At 44.6% G+C, this 18,194-nt stretch overlaps 1 protein-coding gene across 1 annotated transcript in view; it reads right to left on the bottom strand.

Annotated features, from left to right (window-relative positions):
* Nucleotides 1-18,194, bottom strand: part of MAML3 (mastermind like transcriptional coactivator 3) — a 1,503,256-nt gene that overhangs the window by 1,106,128 nt on the left and 378,934 nt on the right. The gene's annotated exons all lie outside the window — the stretch shown is intronic.

Here is an 18,194-nt window from a genome sequence, read left to right as displayed (position 1 = left end):
CTTCTGTGCTCAGTGGATTGCCACCTATATGGTAGCTAGGGGTAACCTTGTTTTTCCCAAAGGGTACGACTATGCATTTCTTGGCATTTAACTTTAGGCCATGGCTCTGGCACCAGTTATCCGTTTCTGTGAGACCCTTCTGAAGGATATCTGTGTCAGATGTGTTTTCGACTATGGTGCCCAGTTTGCAGTCATCTGCAAACTTCGTCAGCCATAACCCTCCTGTGTTTGCTTGTACTTCAGAAAAGTAGATGCCAAACAAGAGTGGGCCCAGGACTGAGCCCTGTGGGACACCACTTGTGACAGGCTTCGAGTCTGACATGGCGCCAGCAACTCTGACCCTGTGGGTTCTGTCACTCAGCCAGTTTGCAACCCATCTTGTGATGTATGGGTTTACATTTAAGCTGATGAGTTTTTCAAAGATACCCAAGTGGGGTATTGTATCGAAGGCCTTCGCCAGGTCGAGGTAGGCTGTATGGACTGCCTTTCCCTCATCAATGGCCTTGGTGACTGTCTCGAAAAAGTCAACCAAGTTTAAAAGGCATGATCTGCCTTTGACAAAGCCAAACTGGGTTGGATCCAAAGTCTGCAAATTCCCTATGTCTTTATTTATGAGATCCATTATGATCCTCTCCATGGCTTTGCAGATAAGGCTTGTCAAGCTAATGGGACGGTAATTTCCAGGGTCGGTGGAGACACCGCCTTTGTGAAGTGGGACCACAGTCGCTGTGCGCCACTCCTGGCACGTATCCGGAGGTGAGACTAAGATTAAACAGCTGTCCTAACTGCGGGTTTAATTCCTCGTTGAGTTCGTGGAGCACACAGCCGGGGACACCATCAGGTCCCATGGATGCTGTGTTTTTTTGCCTTGGAGAGAGCAGTTCTCACCTGGGCATTAGAGATGTTTGGGGGGCTACAATCATTTGGTATAGATATCTCTCCTTTTGGAGGGGAGGGGGGGGGGGAGAAGTTTGCACTGAACCTGTCAGCCAGTATGTTGGCAATGTCTGTAGGATCAGTAATCTTCACATCATTTTGAACTAATTCTGAGCATATCTGGGAGTTTCCTCCCAGGTTTCTAACATAGCTAAGGAATGCCTTATGATTGTCTTTTGAGTCCTTATCTATTTTTCTCTCAAAATTAGCTTTGGATGATTTGATGAGAGCTCTTAGCTTTTTACTTATAGTGATCAGCGGTGTCTTACCTTTTAAGGATTTTGCTCTATCTTGTAGTAGCTTCCTCCTTTTGTTGTAGAGTTTGTTTATGGCTGGGGTCCACCAGACTGGATGCTTGCCTTTGGTACAAAGAGTCTTTGTTTTGCTTGGGATTGCCTGATCCATGCAGCCCTGCAGGTGCTGGTAGAAGGCATTTGTAAGTGATTCAGCAGCTTGAGTAATGTTTACCGCCGGCTCGGGGCCTTAAAGGAGACCACACTAGTCTTTAGAAGTGTGAAGTCGGCTTTCGAGAAGTTCTTTACTGTGGTCTTTTTTATTTCAGGTGGGGGCGGGATGAGGACCTCCAGCGAGATTAGTTTGTGATCTGATCTCACCAGTGAGGGGTATACTTCCGGTGTTGAACATTGTGCTCCCATGTTCGTGATGATGAGATCAAGTATGTTTTCTCCTCTTGTGGGATGGTGACTAGTTGTTCCATGGCATTTGAGTTTATGAATTCCAGGAACTTTTGGGCTAGAGTGTTTGGGCTTGAGTAGTGTTCCCAGTCTATATTAGGGTAGTTGAAGTCACCTAGTATGATGGTGTTTGGAGATACAGTTATCCCCTCCAGTGTTTTCAGGAAAGCCATGTGAGGTTCCTGAGTTAGCGAGGGTGGCCTGTAACATGCTACAAATTGCAGAGCAGTCTTGCCTATGGTTAATTGCACCTGGATGGTCTCCGATGCATCGTGCGTTGCCACCAATCTTGAGATGTGGGTGTCCTTGATGAATATGGATACCCCCCCCTCCTTTCTTGGTAATGTCTGGATTTTGGGGCCGGAACGCATGATATGAGGTAAAACCTGATAGTGCTGGGGTGCTCTCAGGAGCCTTGAACCAGGTTTCTGTCACAGCGCAGACATCGATGTTCTCCATACTGAGAAGGGCCTCGAGTGCGTGCATCTTGAGGTTGAGACTTCTGGCATTGAGCAGCATTACCCTTAGTTTTTTTCTTTATTGTGTTCTAGGGTGGTAGGTTTAGAATTTGAGCCTTGCCTAAAAAAGGCACTATGGGGGTGGCAACAGCCTTTGCCAAAATCCGGAATCCCAGGGGTGACAGGTGCAAGCTGTCCCTTGCGAAGCAGCGTGGCTTGTCCAGCATGTCATCCCAGGCAGACAGACATTGGATCCCCTTTGAATGACACCAGAGTTTAAGCCAATTGTTAAAGCTGATCATCTTATCTCTGTATTGTGGCATCATTCTTAGTGAAGGTAGGATACTGCTCAAGGTCAGGGTCATACCTGCTTGGGCTACATAATCAGAGCGCTCCTCAATGTCTCTTTTCATGTAGTCCAAGGAGGTACGTCTCAGGTCGTTTACACCAGCGTGGACAATGACTGAGTCGTACTTGTACCTGTTGTTGAGAGACCTGAGTGCTTGCGTTATGTGGCGGATTCTAGCGCCCGACAGGCAGCTTACTGTGACCTTCTCCTTACTCAGTCTGGTGAGTGGGACGTCAGTGTGTCTGACTATGGAGTCACCAATGACTAGTGTGTCTGGTATTGTGTTTGGCCTTATGGGCTGTGACTGCTTGACACTCTGACTGTGTGGTCTATGTGTTGCAGGTGTTGTGTTCTGAGGTGGTAGTTGTTTGGGTGTCTGCTTTGGTGGCCTCTGCTGTTTTGGTAGATTTTTGATCAGAGCCTCCAAGTATGTCTTTGTGTGTTTATGTGTATGATTTGAGGTTGTGATGGTACTATGTGAGACTGGGTCTATAGTGTTTGTGGTTACCTTCTCCTCCTGTCTGGCCTTACCAGTCCTATGTTGAGAGAGCTCAGCCTCCAGTTTGGCCGTATAGTTGCATCTCTCGCATGTATTTGTGTTTTGTGGGAGGAGGAGAGGGTTGTCTGTGTACATGAGGCAATTGTAACATTGCCTCAATATTCCCAGGTTCACCAGCTGAGCAGGAGAGGACATTAGCAACTGATCCCTCGACATGTTTCTTTATATGATGAGGTACCTACACAGAGATGGACGAAAGACAATGTTTACCTTTAGATTATTACATTCTCCATTCACATGTTATTTGTGCCATATACCCCATCTAGTATGCACCAAATATACTTTGAAATCTATTCTGTTATTGTGAGAAAAAAAAAAAACGGCAAGGAAATCCACAAAACCAACATATAACATACAAATCCCAGTTTGCAGCAGAATGTGAGCACTTTCACAGTGTTCAACACTGCTTCATCAGACATATATACTGTTCTTATCTCTTGAATTTTATGTCTGATGAAGTGGTGTTGAACACTGCGAAAGTGCTCACATTTTATAATAAATCTGTTGGTTGTATTTATAAGAACTACAATAGCTTTTTTGCCTTTTGCTACACTTTGGGATTTCTATGTTACTCTGTTATTGTGTTTAATTTGGTGCACTTTATAACCCAGGTCCTCCTCTAAAAATAAACTCAGGACCAAATAACTAGACTGATCAATCTATTATTGATAAATCAGTAGTTAAAATATTTTAAACCCCCCCACACACTCTCTCATTGTTGCTGTTCAGGGGGCAAGGCAAATTCTCTGATGATGAAGCAACCACAGTTGACAAATACAGCTTTAATTAATTTAATTTCACTAACCCAGGTATACCACTAATCATGTTGGACACTACAGGTTCAGCCAGGGTGAAAAGAAAAACAAGTTTACAAATTATACAGTCACCAAAAAACAAACTAGGTCAGAAAACATACACAATTACAAAGTGTGAGGTTGAATACATAACAGAAATGCAAATCAAATTCAAACTAATTACTATATAACCGGTCTTTATACAAGTGTCCCTATGTCACTTGGCTCAGTAACTGAAAAGCTTTGCTGGACTCGTAGCTTTAGCTGCCAAGTATAACAAGTTACCACTTTTGTGAGAAAGCAAGCAGTACATCTAACATCACCAATAAACTGCAATGCAAATGAACAATGGTTGCATATTTTTTTTTTCTTTATCATCAGATCACTACTGGCCTTATCAGGCTAACTGAAACATGTGCCTATAGTCTCACTCAAAAATTTCAGAAAGTTTTATTTCCATTATTAAGGAGAAAACCAAGAAAAATTTAGGAAGCTGTTCACTTCTAAGGACAAAATTGCTTGCATTTGTACATCACCTCAGATGTTTGGCAGGTTCCTACAGTAAAAATGCTCCATTTCATAACTATTAAGAACTAGGCATTCACACAAGCACTTTAGGGTCATCAATTGCTTCCTCACACTGAACAGTTATAAACCTTCAATTGTGGAGTTAAATACAAAATAATTAGGATGTTGTAACACTAGCAGTAACTACTTGGGGGTAATTTATGATTATCTGTGCTTGAACAAAATAAATCTGTATGGAGATCCCTCAGCATTCTACTGGTTATGATCCTCCATAACTTAAACAGAGGCCTGCTAACAGATTTTGAGAACTGAAGCATTTTAATGTGACAGCACGTTAATTTTCTAAGCAAAGACTAACAAAGTACAGTTGTGTACACTTACCATAAATGTAGATGTTCGAGTGTATTAATTGTTGCAGTCATCACACTTGGGTTATCTGCCTGCAGGTACCCCTCAGTCGGCCCGAATACCAGAGACTTAGTATTTCTGCATCAGATGCTGTCGCTCCAGGACTGACGTCAGGTCGTCAGGGGTATAAAAACAGGCAGCCGACACCATTACATCAGTTTTACTTGCCCCAAATGTCAGGAGCCCCCCCCCCCCCAATATGGGAGCCAAGTTATGGTGGGGGAAAACACCACCAGTAAAAAGTAAATACCAATATCAATACCCCTGAAAAGGGGGGTAGTAAAAGGCATAGAGATTTTAGAGAGAGAAAGGGAGAGAAAACCAGGGGGCTGCAACAGTGAATACACTTGAACATCTACATTTATGGTAAGTGTACACAACTGTACTATGTTCTTCATGTTTCACTGTTGCAGTCATCACACTTGGGAAGATTCCCAAAGCTGAAGAAGGGTGGAGGTAGTCAAGAAGAGTTATGGCTGGCTAGAATGCCTTGCAGGACTGCCCTGGATTTGGAAAAGATAGGCAAGTGGTAATGCTTGGTGAAGGTGTGCACAGAACTCCAGCTTTCAGGATGTCCCTGGTAGGGACTCCCCTGAGGAATACTGTAGAGGTAGAAGTTGCCCTAGTGGAATGTGTTCTGACCCCCTGAGGGGTTGGTTTCACATGGTGCTTGTAGCAGAAATGGATGAAATGTGCTATCCAATTGGCAAATGTTTGCTTTGAAATGGCCTTGTCCTCTGCCCCTGCTGCAAAGCTGACTAGTAATTGGTCAGATTTTATGAAGGGCTTAGTCCTGTCAAGGTAAAATCTGAGCTGTCTGTGCAGGTCCAAGGAGTGCAGGATCCTTTCCCCTTTACTTTGAGGATTAGGGGAAAAAGGTAGGCAAATGGATATATTGGTTGAGAGTCACACTGGACACCACTTTAGGCATAAAGGAAGAGTTAGTCCTGAGGGAGACCCTGTCAGCATGGAAAATAATGAAGGGTTCCACAGCCATAAGTGCTTGTAGCTCAGACACTTTTCTAGCTGAAGTGATGGAAAACAGCCTTGCTTCTGGCCAAGGGAGGAATTTTAACTCTGCTGACGCTGCAGGCTCAAAGGGGGGGGGGGGGTAGCGTGAGCTTTTCCAGTACAAACTTAAGGTCCCAATCAGGGGTGGGTGCTCTCCTTGGTGGCCTTAAGTTGTTTGCCCCTCTCAGGAACTGTTTGATAAGAGGGTGAGAGAAGAGAGGTGACTGTGTTGTAATGAACCGAAATGGCAGAGGAATGGATCTTAATGGAGGAGGAGGATAGGCCTCTGTGGAGTAGATCTGCTAGGTAATCCAGGATTAGGGGCAGGGAGGGCAGAGTTGTGCCCTCTCCTTTAGATTAAATCCAGGAGCAGTACCTTTTCCACTTATCAGCATAGGATTTCCTTGTACTGGGTCTTCAGGCTTCAAGGATGATGTCCAGCACCTGCTTGCTTAGGCTGGTTACTGGGGGAGAATTCAAGGAATAAGCCAGGCTGCAAGATTTAGGGTTTGCAGTTGCGGATGCAAGACCTGTCCCCCCTGCTGAGAGAGCAGGGTTGGGTTCTGGTGTAGGTGGCACCGGTGACAAGCTTCCAGGAATGGGTACCAGTGTTGGCGTGGCCAGTCCAGGGCAATCAGAATTGTCTTTGGTCTGTCCTGTCTTATCTTGAGCAATACTCTTGAGAGAAGGGGCAGAGGGGGGAAGGCATAGATTGAGAGATTTACCCACTGGAAGGATAGGGCATCCACTTTCCAGGTCCTGCTGTAAGGTGTCCTGGTGCAGAATCTTCTGAGCTGGTGATTGCAGGGGGAGGCAAAGAGATCCACCTCTGATGTCCCTCATTTCTGAATCAAAAGGTTAAAGATGCATGGCTCTAGTTGCCACTCGTGTGGGTCTAGGAGATTTCTGCTTAAATCGTCTGCCAGTGAATTTTGTTTGCCTGGCAGGAATAGAGCTTGCAGATGTACCTGCATGTCCAAGGCTGTGTTCTACAGGGTCATGGCTAGCCTGCAGAGTGGGTAAGAGTGGGTACCCCCTGCTTGATGATATACCACACAACTGTGGTGTTGTCTGCTTTTATTAGCAGGTGTCCTGGTGAGAGTAGGGATCTGAAAGCTGTCAGAGCATGCTGAACAGCTTGCATCTCTTTCTGGGTGATGTGCAAATGCATTTGATTTGGGCTCCAGTGGGCCTGAATACACTTGCCGTCCATGTGTGCCCCCCAGGCATAGTCTGATGCGTCTGTGGTTAGGGTTTGGGTGGCGTGGGGTTGGGTAAAGGGCAGTCCCTTGTTGTGGTTGCATGCTGCTGCCCACCAAAGAAACTCTGTCCTTAGACAGGGTATTATGGGAGTGACAGTTTCCAGGTCCTGAGAATGTTGGCACCAAAGACTTTTTAAGTACCACTGAAGTTTCCTCATATGCAGTCTTGCATATGGAATTAGTAGGATGCATGAGGCCATGAACCCTAGGGCCTGCAGGATTTTCCTTGCAGATAGCTGGGTCCTGGTGGCCATTTGAGTAAATAGCCTGTCAGACAGGCTTGTTTTTCTGGAGTGAGGAATGCCATCTGGGATGCTGTGTCCAAGCTTGCTCCCAGGAATACAATCTTTTGACTGCGGACTAGTTTTGATTTTTTTTTTCGTTGATGACGTACCCCGGGGAGGTTAGTAAGTTTTTTTTACAAATGTCAGGTGCTGCAACAGCATTTCCTGACTGTCTGCCTGAATCAGGCAGTTGTCCAAGTATGGGTAAATTTGAATATTTCTCTGTCTGCAGTAAGCAATGGCTGGAGACAGTCATTTTGTGAATACTCTGGGAGAAGTGGATAAGTCAAAGGGAAGTGCAGAGAACTGATAATGCAATACATCCTGCCCTGAAGCATAGCTATTTTCTGCTTGACTCCTTTTATAGGGATGTGCAAATAGGCTTCTTTTAAGTCTAGGGTGACTAACCAGGCATCTTTGGCTAGCATAGGTAGAAGTGGCTGGAGGGTGAGCATTTTGAATTTTGGTACTACCAGGAAGTTGTTGAGAATTTAAAGATCTAGGATTGGGCGCCGAGTGCCCTCTTTTCTGGGTACCAGGAAAAGTCTGGAATAGAATCCTTGACCTATCTGTTCCGCAGGAACCGGGTGATTTGCTCTTATAGACAGCAGGGAATGGACTTGGTTTTGAGCCTCTGTTCACTGGTTTAGAGGGAGGTCTGGGAACCCTTTTGGGGTTAGCAGTGAGTGGAAGTAAAATTTGTACCCCTGGGATACAATGTTAAGGACTCATCAGTCTTTGGCGATGAGAATCCAGTTTTTTGCATGAAGGGCAAATTTTCCTCCTAGGGGCACAACCAGTTGGGCAGAGGAGGGGGGGGTGGAGTTGAGAAGTCATTGGGAATTCTTTCCGTAAGGGGGGGTGGTTTAGCACTCCCTGCTTTAGAGGTGGAGGCACTCCATTGCTTAGATCTCTGCATACCCTGAGACTGTAGTCTGGGAGGAGGTCTGTTTCCCCTGGGTGTAGCTGGAGATGGCCTTGAGGGGGCTGGAAAGAACTAATGTTTTGAGGGGCAATGCCTACTGAATCTAGGAGGCTGTACTTGTACAAATTCTTTGACTGTCTGCATAGATTTAGTTGTTTCTTCCATCTTTTTAAGAACCTCTTCTGCTTTGGTGCCAAACAGATTGTCCTTGTTCAAAGGAGTGTCTAGTAACTTGGGTTTGGCATGATCTGGCAAGGTCTGCTCCTCAAGCCAAGCATGCCTTCTCAGTACAGAACCAGTGACTGCTGCCCTGCAAGATGCTTCTAGGGAGTCAAAGCCACACTGCAATGTATGCTTGCTGACTTGGCTTGCAGAATGCATAAGCTCTTGCAATTCTTTATTTTCTGCACAGTCTGTAAAGGTAGCTACTTTTTGCTTAACAAGTTCCATAATATGCTGTTGGTACTTCAGCATGTGAAACTGACAATTCAAAGCCCTAATGGCAAGAGTTGCAGAGGTATATACTTTCTTACCCCATCTGTCCAAAGCTCTGGAATACCTAACCGAAGGGGTGGGATTCTTAGCTGTAGTTGCCTTCACACCTTTAGGCCCCTGGGAAATTATCTCTGGGTCAGCAGTAGGATTTTTGAAAAGAAATTTGAGAGAGTCAGGTACTCTTCTGTACCAGTCTGGTTTCCTAGGGGCAGGGGGTAAAGTATCAGGAGTAAGACTGGATTCAATAAAGACATCATCAACAACTTACAGCACTGGTGGTATTGCTAAAGGCTTGTGTTGTGGCACGTCTAGAAATTCTCTGAGTCCCTTTTTGGACTGAGGATAGTCTTGGCATTCCCAGTGGAAATGCTCTCTTAAAGTATGTAAGGTTTCACCTAAAGAGAAATCCTCTGGAGGAGAGGCAGAGGGAATTCAGTCCTCTGCATCAGAATCCTAATAAGCAGATAAGGGCATGTCTTCATAATCAGAAATCTCAGAGTCGTCGGACTCTTGGTCTGTTGAAACTGCTGGGGACTGGTCCCTCTTTCTCTTAGCAGGGGAAGGCTGACTTCCCCTAATCTGCATAATATGGTCTTCTGCCATTCTAAGCATTTTATTTTGTGGCAAGGGAGCAGGTGCATGTGCTTTGGTCATCGGTTTTCTAGGCGTAGCACATACTCTAGACCTTAGAAATTCTGTAGTTTTAGACAGAACTGAAGTAGTTGGTTTGTGTCGTATTTCGGTACAACGAAGAACTTCCTCAGAAGCCGGTGCCTGCTCAGCGGCTCCGGACCCATCCAAGGTAGGGATATCCGCCGGTTCCATAGTCAAAGAAGAGTCTTGCAGCATACCGGACTCCAAACTGGTCTCGGTAGAGGCCTGTGAATCCAGTGAAGTGGGCATCAGGAGCTGTGAAAGCACCTCACTGAGTACTGGTGACTAGCTTAACGGCAGCTTTGAACCTGTATGGTCTGTTTCTGTCTTTACCCTTAATTTTTTTCAGAATATCGGTAGTCGGATGGCTTACCGAAGCCATTTCGGAATATGGAGATCAAGTACGAAAGTATTTAGCGACAATAAAGGCCCGAAGATGAATGTTTCAGGCATTGAACAAGGCACAAAACCGACAGTGTGGTATGTCGTGGTCTGGGCCTAGACAGGTGACGCAGTAAGAATGAAAATCTCAGTGTGGTATTTGCTTTCCACAGGCAAGACAATTATTAACTTTTTCTGACATTGGTTAGAGCAAGAAAAAAGGATCCCCAACAGGGTACTTGGCTTCAGAAGACTTCAGGATGATTCAATTAGTAAACGAAAACTCAGGTAGCGGCCGACCGGCACTTTCGAACTCCTTCTGCTTTGGGCTCCTCGACAAGAAAGACTGATGTAATGGTGTCGGCTGTCTGTTTTTATACCCCTGACATCAGTCCTGGAGTGACAGCATCTGACACAGAAATACTAAGTCTCTGGTATTTGGGCCAACTGAGGGCTACCTGCAGGCAAATAACCCAAGTGTGATGACTGCAACAGTGAAACACGAAGAAAGTACAGTTGTGTACACTTACCATAAATGTAGAAGTTCGAGTGTATTCACTGTTGCAGTCATCACACTTGGGTTATCTGCCTGCAGGTAGCCCTCAGTCGGCCTGAATACCAGAGTCTTAGTATTTCTGCGTCGGATGCGGTCGCTTCTTCCATGACGTTAGGTCGTCAGGGGTATATAAAAACAGGCAGCCAATGCCATTACATCAGTTTTTCTTGCCCCAAATGTCAGGAGCCCCCAAATACGGAGCTAGTATATGGTGTGAAAACCACCACCAGTAAAAAGTAAATACCAACACCATTGGGAACAGCCATAGAGAGGAGGGATAGAAAGATAGAGGAAACGAGGGAACTGGAGGGAGGGAAACCCGGACTGCAACAGTGAATACATTTGAACATCTACATTTATGGTAAGTGTACACAACTGTACTATGTTCTTCTTGTTTCACTGTTGCAGTCATCACACTTGGGTTGATTCCCAAAGTTGAGGAAGGGTGGAGGCAGTCAAGAAAAGTTAGGGCTGGCTAGTAGGCCCTGCAAGACTGCTGTAGCAAATCCTGCCCTGGATTTGGAAAAGATAGGTAAGTGGTAATGCTTGGTGAAGGTGTGTACAGAACTCCAGGTTGCAGCTTCTAGAATGTCCCTGGTAGGGACTCCCCTGAGAAATGCTGTAGAGGTAGAAGTAGCCCTAGTGGAATGTGTTCTGACCCCCTAAGGGGTTTTTCATGGTGCTTGTAGCAGAAATGAATGCAGTGTGCTATCCATTTGGAAACGGTTTGTTTAGAAATGGCCTTGCCCTCTGGCCCTGTTGTAAAGCTTACTAGCAGCAGGTCAGATTTTCTGAAAGGCTTAGTCCTATCAAGGTAGAACCTGAGCTATCTGTGCACATCCAAGGAGTGCAGGATCCTTTCCCCTTTATTCTGAGGGTTAGGGAAGAAGGTTGGCAAATAGATGGATTGGTTTAGGGCCACACTGGACACCACCTTAGGCATAAAGGACGGGTTAGGAAACCCTGTCAGCATGGAAGAAAATAAAGGGTTCCACAGCCATCAGTGCCTGTAGCTCAGACACTCTTCTAGCTGGAGTGATGGCTAGAAGCAAGGCTGTTTTCCAAGAGAGGAATTTTAACTCTGCTGAAGCCGCAGGTTCAAAAGGGGGAAGTGTGAGCTTTTCCAGTACAAGGTTAAGGTCCCAAGCAGGGGTGGGCGCTCTCCTTGGGGGCCTTAAGTTGTTGGCCCCTCTCAGGAATGGTTTGATGAGAGGGTGATAAAATAGAGGTGTCTCAGTATTGCAAAGAGACAAAACAGCAGAGCCATGAATCTTAATGGAGGAGAAGGATAGGCCTCTGTGGAGTAGCTCTGCTAGGTAAACCAGGATTAGCGGTAAAGAGGGCACTGCTGTGTCCTTTCCTTTATACTGAAGCCAAAAGCAATATCTTTTTCACTTTTCCGCATAGGATTTCCTAGTACTAGGTCTTCTGGCTTCAAGAATGATGTCCAGCACCTGTTTACTTAGGGTTGCTGGTGGAGTATTCAAGGAATAAGCCAGGCTGCAAGATCTAGGGTTTGCAATTGTGGATGCAAAATCTGTCCCTCCTGCTGTGACAGCAGGGTAGGAGTCCGGTGTAGGTGCCAGGGTGGCACCACTGTCAGGCTGCGCAGGAGTGGGTACCAGTGCTGGCGTGGCCTGTCTGGGGCAATCAGAATTGTCCTTGGCCTGTCTTCTTTTATCTTGAGTAGTACTCTCGAGAGAAGGGGCAGAGGGGGAAAGGCATCAATTGAGAGGTTTTCCCATTGAAAGGATAGGACATCCACCTTCCAGGCCCTGCTGTGATGGTTCCTGGTGCAGAATTTGCTTAACTGGTGGTTGTGGGGGGAGGCAAAGAGGTCAACCTCTGGGGCCCCCACCTCTGGATCAGAAGGTTGAAGGTGCAGGGCTCCAATTTCCACTCGTGTGGATCTAGGAGATTTCTGCGTAAGTTGTCTGCCAGTGAATTTCGTTTGCCTGGCAGGACTTGAGCTTGTAGATGGACTTGGCTGTCCAAAGCTGTGCTCCACAGAGTCATGGCTAACCTGCAGAGTGGGTAAAAATGGGTTCCCCCCCGCTTGTATATGTGCCACATAACTGTGATGTTGTCTGTTTTTATCAGCAGTTGTCCTGGAAGGATTAGGTATCTGAAAGCTGTCAGAGCATTCTGTACAGCTAGCATCTCCTTCTGGTTGATGTTCAGGACAATTTGGCTTGGGCTCCAGTGGTCCTGAATGCATTTCCTAGCCATGTGGGCCCCCCATGCATAGTCTGATGCGTCTGTGGCCAGGGTTTGGGTGGTGTGGGGTAGAGTGAAATGCAGTCCCTTGTTGTGGTTGCATGCTTCTGCCCACTAAAGAAACTCTGCCCTCAGACAAGGTATGATAGGAAATACTGTTTCCAGGTCCTGAGAATGTTGGCACCAAAGACTTTTTAAGTACCACTGAAGTTTCCTCATATGCAGTCTTGCATATGGAATTAGCAGAATACATGAGGCCACGAACCCTAAGGCTTGTAGTATTTTTCTTGCAGTTAGCTGGGTTCTAGTGGCCATTTGCGTGAAGTAGTCTGTCAGATAGACCTGTTTTTCTGAAGTGAGAAATGCCATCTGGGAAGTTGTGTCCAAGCTTGCTCCCAGGAATACAATCTTTTGACTGGGCACCAGTTGTGATTTCTTTTCATTGATGGTGTACCGCAATGAAGTGAGAAGGCTTTTTACAAATACCAGGTGCTGAAGTAGGAATTCCTGACTGTCCGCCTGAATCAGGCAATCATCCAAGTATGGGTAAATTTGGATATTTCTCTGCCTGCAGTATGCAATGGCTGGAGCCAGGCATTTTGTGAATACCCAGCAGATAAGCCAAAGGGAAGTGCAGAGAACTGATAATGCATAGATCCTGCACTGAAACATAGATATTGCCTACATGACTCCCAGATGGGGATTTGCAGATAAGCTTCATTTAAATCTAGGGTGACTAACCAGGCATCCTTATCTAGCATAGGGAGAAGCTGTTGCAGGGTAAGCATCTTGAATATTGGGGCCACCAGGAAGGTGTTGAGAATTGAAAGATCCATGATTGGGCGCCAAGAGCCCTCTTTCCTGGGCACCAGGAACAGTCTGGAACAGAAACCCTGACCCTTTTGTTCTACTGGAACTGGCTGAATAGCTCTGATGTTGAGCAGGGAAAGAACTTGGTTTTGTGCCTGTGCTCACTGGTTTGGAGGAAGGTCTGGAAACCCGCTTGGGGTTGGCAGTGAATGGAAAATAACATTTGTACCCCTGGGATACAATGTTGAGGACCCATCAGTTCTGAGTGATGGGCATCTAGTTTGTTGCATGAAGGGCAAGTTTTCCTCCTAGGGGCACAAGCAATCGGGCAGGGCTGGGAAGTAGAGTTGAAAAGTCATTGTGAAGTTTTTTTCCATAGGGAGGTGGCTTAACACTCCCTGTTTTAGGGGTGGGAGCACTCCATTGCTTAGATCTCTGCATACCCTGAGACTATAGTCTGGGTGGTCTGTTTGCCTTGGGTCTTGTTTGGGAAAGCCTGGAGGGGGCTGGAAAGCACCAGTGTTTTGAAGGGCAATGCCTACTGAATTGAGGTGGTTGCACTTGTAAGAATTCTTTAACGGTTCGCATAGATTTAGCTTTTCCTTCCATCTTTTTAAGAATTTCTTCTGCTTTGGTGCCAGACAAAACATCCTTATTTAAAGGAGCATCTAGTAATTTGGATTTGACATGATCTGGCAAGGTCTGCTCCTAGAGCCAAGCATGTCTTCTCAGTACACAGCCAGTGACTGCAGCCCTGCAATATGCTTCTAGGGCATCAAAACCACACTGTAAAGTATGCTTACCAACTTGGTTTGCAGAATGCTTAAGCTCTTGCAAATCTTTATTTAATGCACAATATGGAAATATTACCATTTTTTGTTTAATGAGTTCCACACTATGTTGCTGGTACATCAGCATGTGAAACTGGCAATTCAATGCCCTGATAGCAAGAGTTGCAGAGGTATACATTTTCTTACCCCATCTGTCTAAAGCTCTGGAATCCCTGTCCGAAGGGGTAGGACTTTTGGCTATAGTAGCCTTAATATCGTTAGGTCCCTGGGAAATGATCTCTGGATCAGCAGTAGGATTCTTGAAAAGAAACTTGTGGGAATCAGGTACTCGATAGTACCTGCAAGTTTCCTAGGGGCCAGAGGTAAGGTGCCTGGAGTAAGACTGGACTCCATGAAAACATCATCCACAACATCCAGGACAGGGGGAACAGCTAAAGGCCTGTGCTGAGGTAGCTCTAAAAATTCTCTGAGCCTCTTTTTGGACTGAGGATAGTCTTGGCATTCCCAATGGAAATGCTCTCTTAAAGTATGCAAGGTTTCACCAAAAGAGAAATACTCTGGAGGGGAGGCAGAGGGAATGGATTCCTCTGCATTTGAATCCTCATAGGCTGACAAGGGCATGTTCTGATAATCAGAAAGGTCAGAGTCATTGGTCTCCTTGTCTGTAAAATCTGAAGGCAACTGAATTCTTTGTCTCTTAGCAGGGGAAGGCTGGCTTCCCCTAATTAGCATTATAAGGTCTTCAGCCATTCTAAGCATTTGTTTTTGTGGCATGGGGGCTTGAGCATGCACTTTGGTCATCGGTTTTCTAAGTGTAGTGTGTACTCTGGGCCTAAGAAACTCAGTAGTTTTGGCTAAAAAAGAAGTCATCGGTTTGATTCGAACATCGGGTAGGTCGGAAAAAACCCTCAGAAGCAGGTGCCTGCACAGCGGCTCTGGACCCATCCAAGGTAGAGACATCCGTTGGTTCCATAGTCGAAGAAGCATCTTGCGGTATACTGGAGTCTGAAGGGGTCTCAGCAGAGGCCTGCAAATCCACAGAAGTGGGCATCAGGGGCTGCAAAAGCACCTCACTGAGTACCGGCAGACTGGCGACTAACTTAATGGAAGCGTTGCCAGCAGTTTTGGACGTATGCTGTCTGTCTCTGGCTTTATCTTTACGTTTTTTCAGAAGATCGGTAGTCGGATGGCTTACCGAAGCCATTTCGGAATACGGAGATAGAGAGTGAAATAATTTAGCAACAAAAACAGCCCAACAATGAATGGTTCAGGTGTTAAACAAGGCACAAAACCAACAGCGAGGGACGTCATGGGCCTAAACAGGTGACGCAGTAAGAATGAAAATCTCTGTGAGGTATTTGCTTTCCACAGGTAAGACAATTGTTAACTTTTTTGACATCAGTTAGAGCAAGAAAAAAGGATCCCCAACAGGGTACTTAGTTTTAGAAGACTTCAGGATTATCAACTCGAAAAATGAAAATTTCAGGTAGTAGCCAACCGGCACTTGCAAACTGCTTCTGCTCCGGGCTCCTCCTCAGCAAGAAAGACTGATATAATGGCGTCGGCCTGTCTGTTTTTATTCTCCTGACAACCTGACGTCATGGAAGAAGCGTCAGCATCCGACGCAGAAATACTAAGACTCTGGTATTCAGGCTGGCTGAGGGCTACCTGCAGGCAGATAACCCAAGTGTGATGACTGCAACAGTGAAACACGAAGAACATCATCATGTTTTTCAGAAACAGGAAATGTGAAATGAAAAGTGGCCTTGGAATGAATTCTACTCCACAGGCATATGGCACCGGTAAAAGATCAGAGCAAAACCAGGCTCAAGTACTTCTTTCCCATGACAACCAGAAAATGGTTGCTAAAAGCTGCAGTCTCACTTTGGAGTACTATGGGTCATACCTAATAAGATGGGGTTCTTCCTTCTTCCACACTGCCTTCAGTGACATGCTCCTATAACTACACAGCTGGGTTAGTGACACAATTAAACTATAAACAGCATAATTTATTTGCCCTAGCAGTTCTGTGCAGAGTTTTCTATCTCTGTCTTTTATGCTTGTGTTTTCCTTTCACCAAGACTTATTTCACCCACGCAGTTCAAAACTTCAGTCTAGGGTACCATGTCACTCCAAGAAGCACAGAAAAAAGCCCCAAATCCATACCACTAAAGATTTACTGCAGGAACACAAAGTTGAAAGAATAAGAGAGTTTCTTTTTAATTTGCATTTTCTGAAAATTAAGTCTGCAACTATACTTTTTGACACTGCATAATGGACTCATTGCATACATGCTGTATAAAAAGTGGACGTATGTCAGTATATAATGAGTGTTAAATGGATTACAAAGTTTATCCACAATTTTATGCAGATTACAAAAATACTAGCTTCAGAGAATTACAGCTACAAAAAGACTGCCATTTGGTGCTACAGTATAGATAATTTCATACAGTACAGAGACTAGCACATACAGAAATGCTACAAAGTTAAGATGACATTCTATGTGGCCCAAATATTTAACCTTATAGCAAAGGTGCTGTATGACTACTGCTACTTTTCTAAGAAAATCATCATGAATTGAATGCATGAAGCATTCACATATTCTAACCCCACCAAAACTACAGAAACAAAACTATTTAAATAGTGGACAGTTACTTATTTTAATCCTTCCACAGGAAGCAGAATACAGTTCTATATACCATACTATTTTCTTCAACAAAAGACACGTTTTTTCAATGGTTTGCGTTTGTAGGGTCAGTCCTGTTTCCACATACCCACATGCAAAGTTTAACCACACACTGGTATCTTATTCTGGTTCGTTTCTCAGCTGGAATGCCTTTTCTGCACAGAGGCTACATGTTTCCATGTCCAAACTGAGGTGTCACTAGTAGTTTCTTCCCACGTCCCAATGACATGTCATTGGTGAAATGGACATCTCCTAAACTGCCAGCAGACGTGTACATATGCATGTGTGTGCATGTATGTCCTGTGACAGACAGGCATGCAATGATATACTTGTTTCATGTTTTGCATCCACTGAGTGATTAGATAGGCCCCAATTGCACTACAACCCTAATGTGGATAAAGCAATTAAGTACAGAATGAATAAATGAATGCGTCTGTCTCACATCTGGTAATCTAACTTCCACACCCTATAACACACGTCTTACTTTGCACAGATTTGTTAGAAACTGTACCTGCTTAGATTCCCAATTTACAAGCAGCCATTTTTATCCAGGACTGAATCTAAAATATTCCAATGCACTTTGACTACACGTTATTGTAACTTAACTACTGTAATTTTTTCCATCATATCAAAATTGTACAGGTAGTTTCTTAGTCAAAAGTTTCATTATTATTACTATCATTATTATTTTTACTCAGTATACAGCCACACAATTCTACTGTATACCTCAACTGTGACCCCTGACAGATAATGTGGGGGTGTGTCCACAGACCTTAATGGACATTACTTTTTGAAGGATTTAATTTTAAACAGTGTGCCACAAGACAAGTACAACTAGGTGGAAAATGTAGCTTGGCAATGGAGATACCACATACAGTGACACATAAGATAAACTTAAAACTGTGACAGGACACTTTAAATGCTTGGAAAAATGCATGCACATAATTTACATAAACTGACAACACACTAGGTATACTTGCCCATAAGGTAGTTGATATAATATGTTTAAATCTTGTCATCAGTGTGAGCTTGTCATACTGAGACATCAATTACGGTAACTTTCATGCCTATATGGACTAGAAATCAGGACCATCGCTTATACATTGAATCACAAAATGCTGTTTTCGCTACCTGGATAATTAGATTATACTCAAGTACGGTAAAATAAGTTCCTGTGAATTATCCTCTTTTATGGAACATGCTACCTACCTCTTGTAAAAAAAAAATAATAATAAAGTTGCTACATTAGATCATGTTCTCAAATGTTGTGTGGACAGCCTATAGATAAGTTTTCATTGCTATGCTAGTTAACAGTGCAACAACTTCTCTGGGCCTTCCTTAGGAGTTAACATCTGTAGCAATTATGTTGCCTTTAGTTGTGAATGTACCACTTTA

Source organism: Protopterus annectens, chromosome 2.part0, assembly GCF_019279795.1.
Source record: "Protopterus annectens isolate FY-2018-M chromosome 2.part0, PAN1.0, whole genome shotgun sequence".
Classification (NCBI taxonomy): Eukaryota; Metazoa; Chordata; order Ceratodontiformes; family Protopteridae; genus Protopterus; species Protopterus annectens.
Note: the sequence above shows the minus strand (reverse complement) of the source record. Positions and strands in the feature narration are given on the sequence as shown.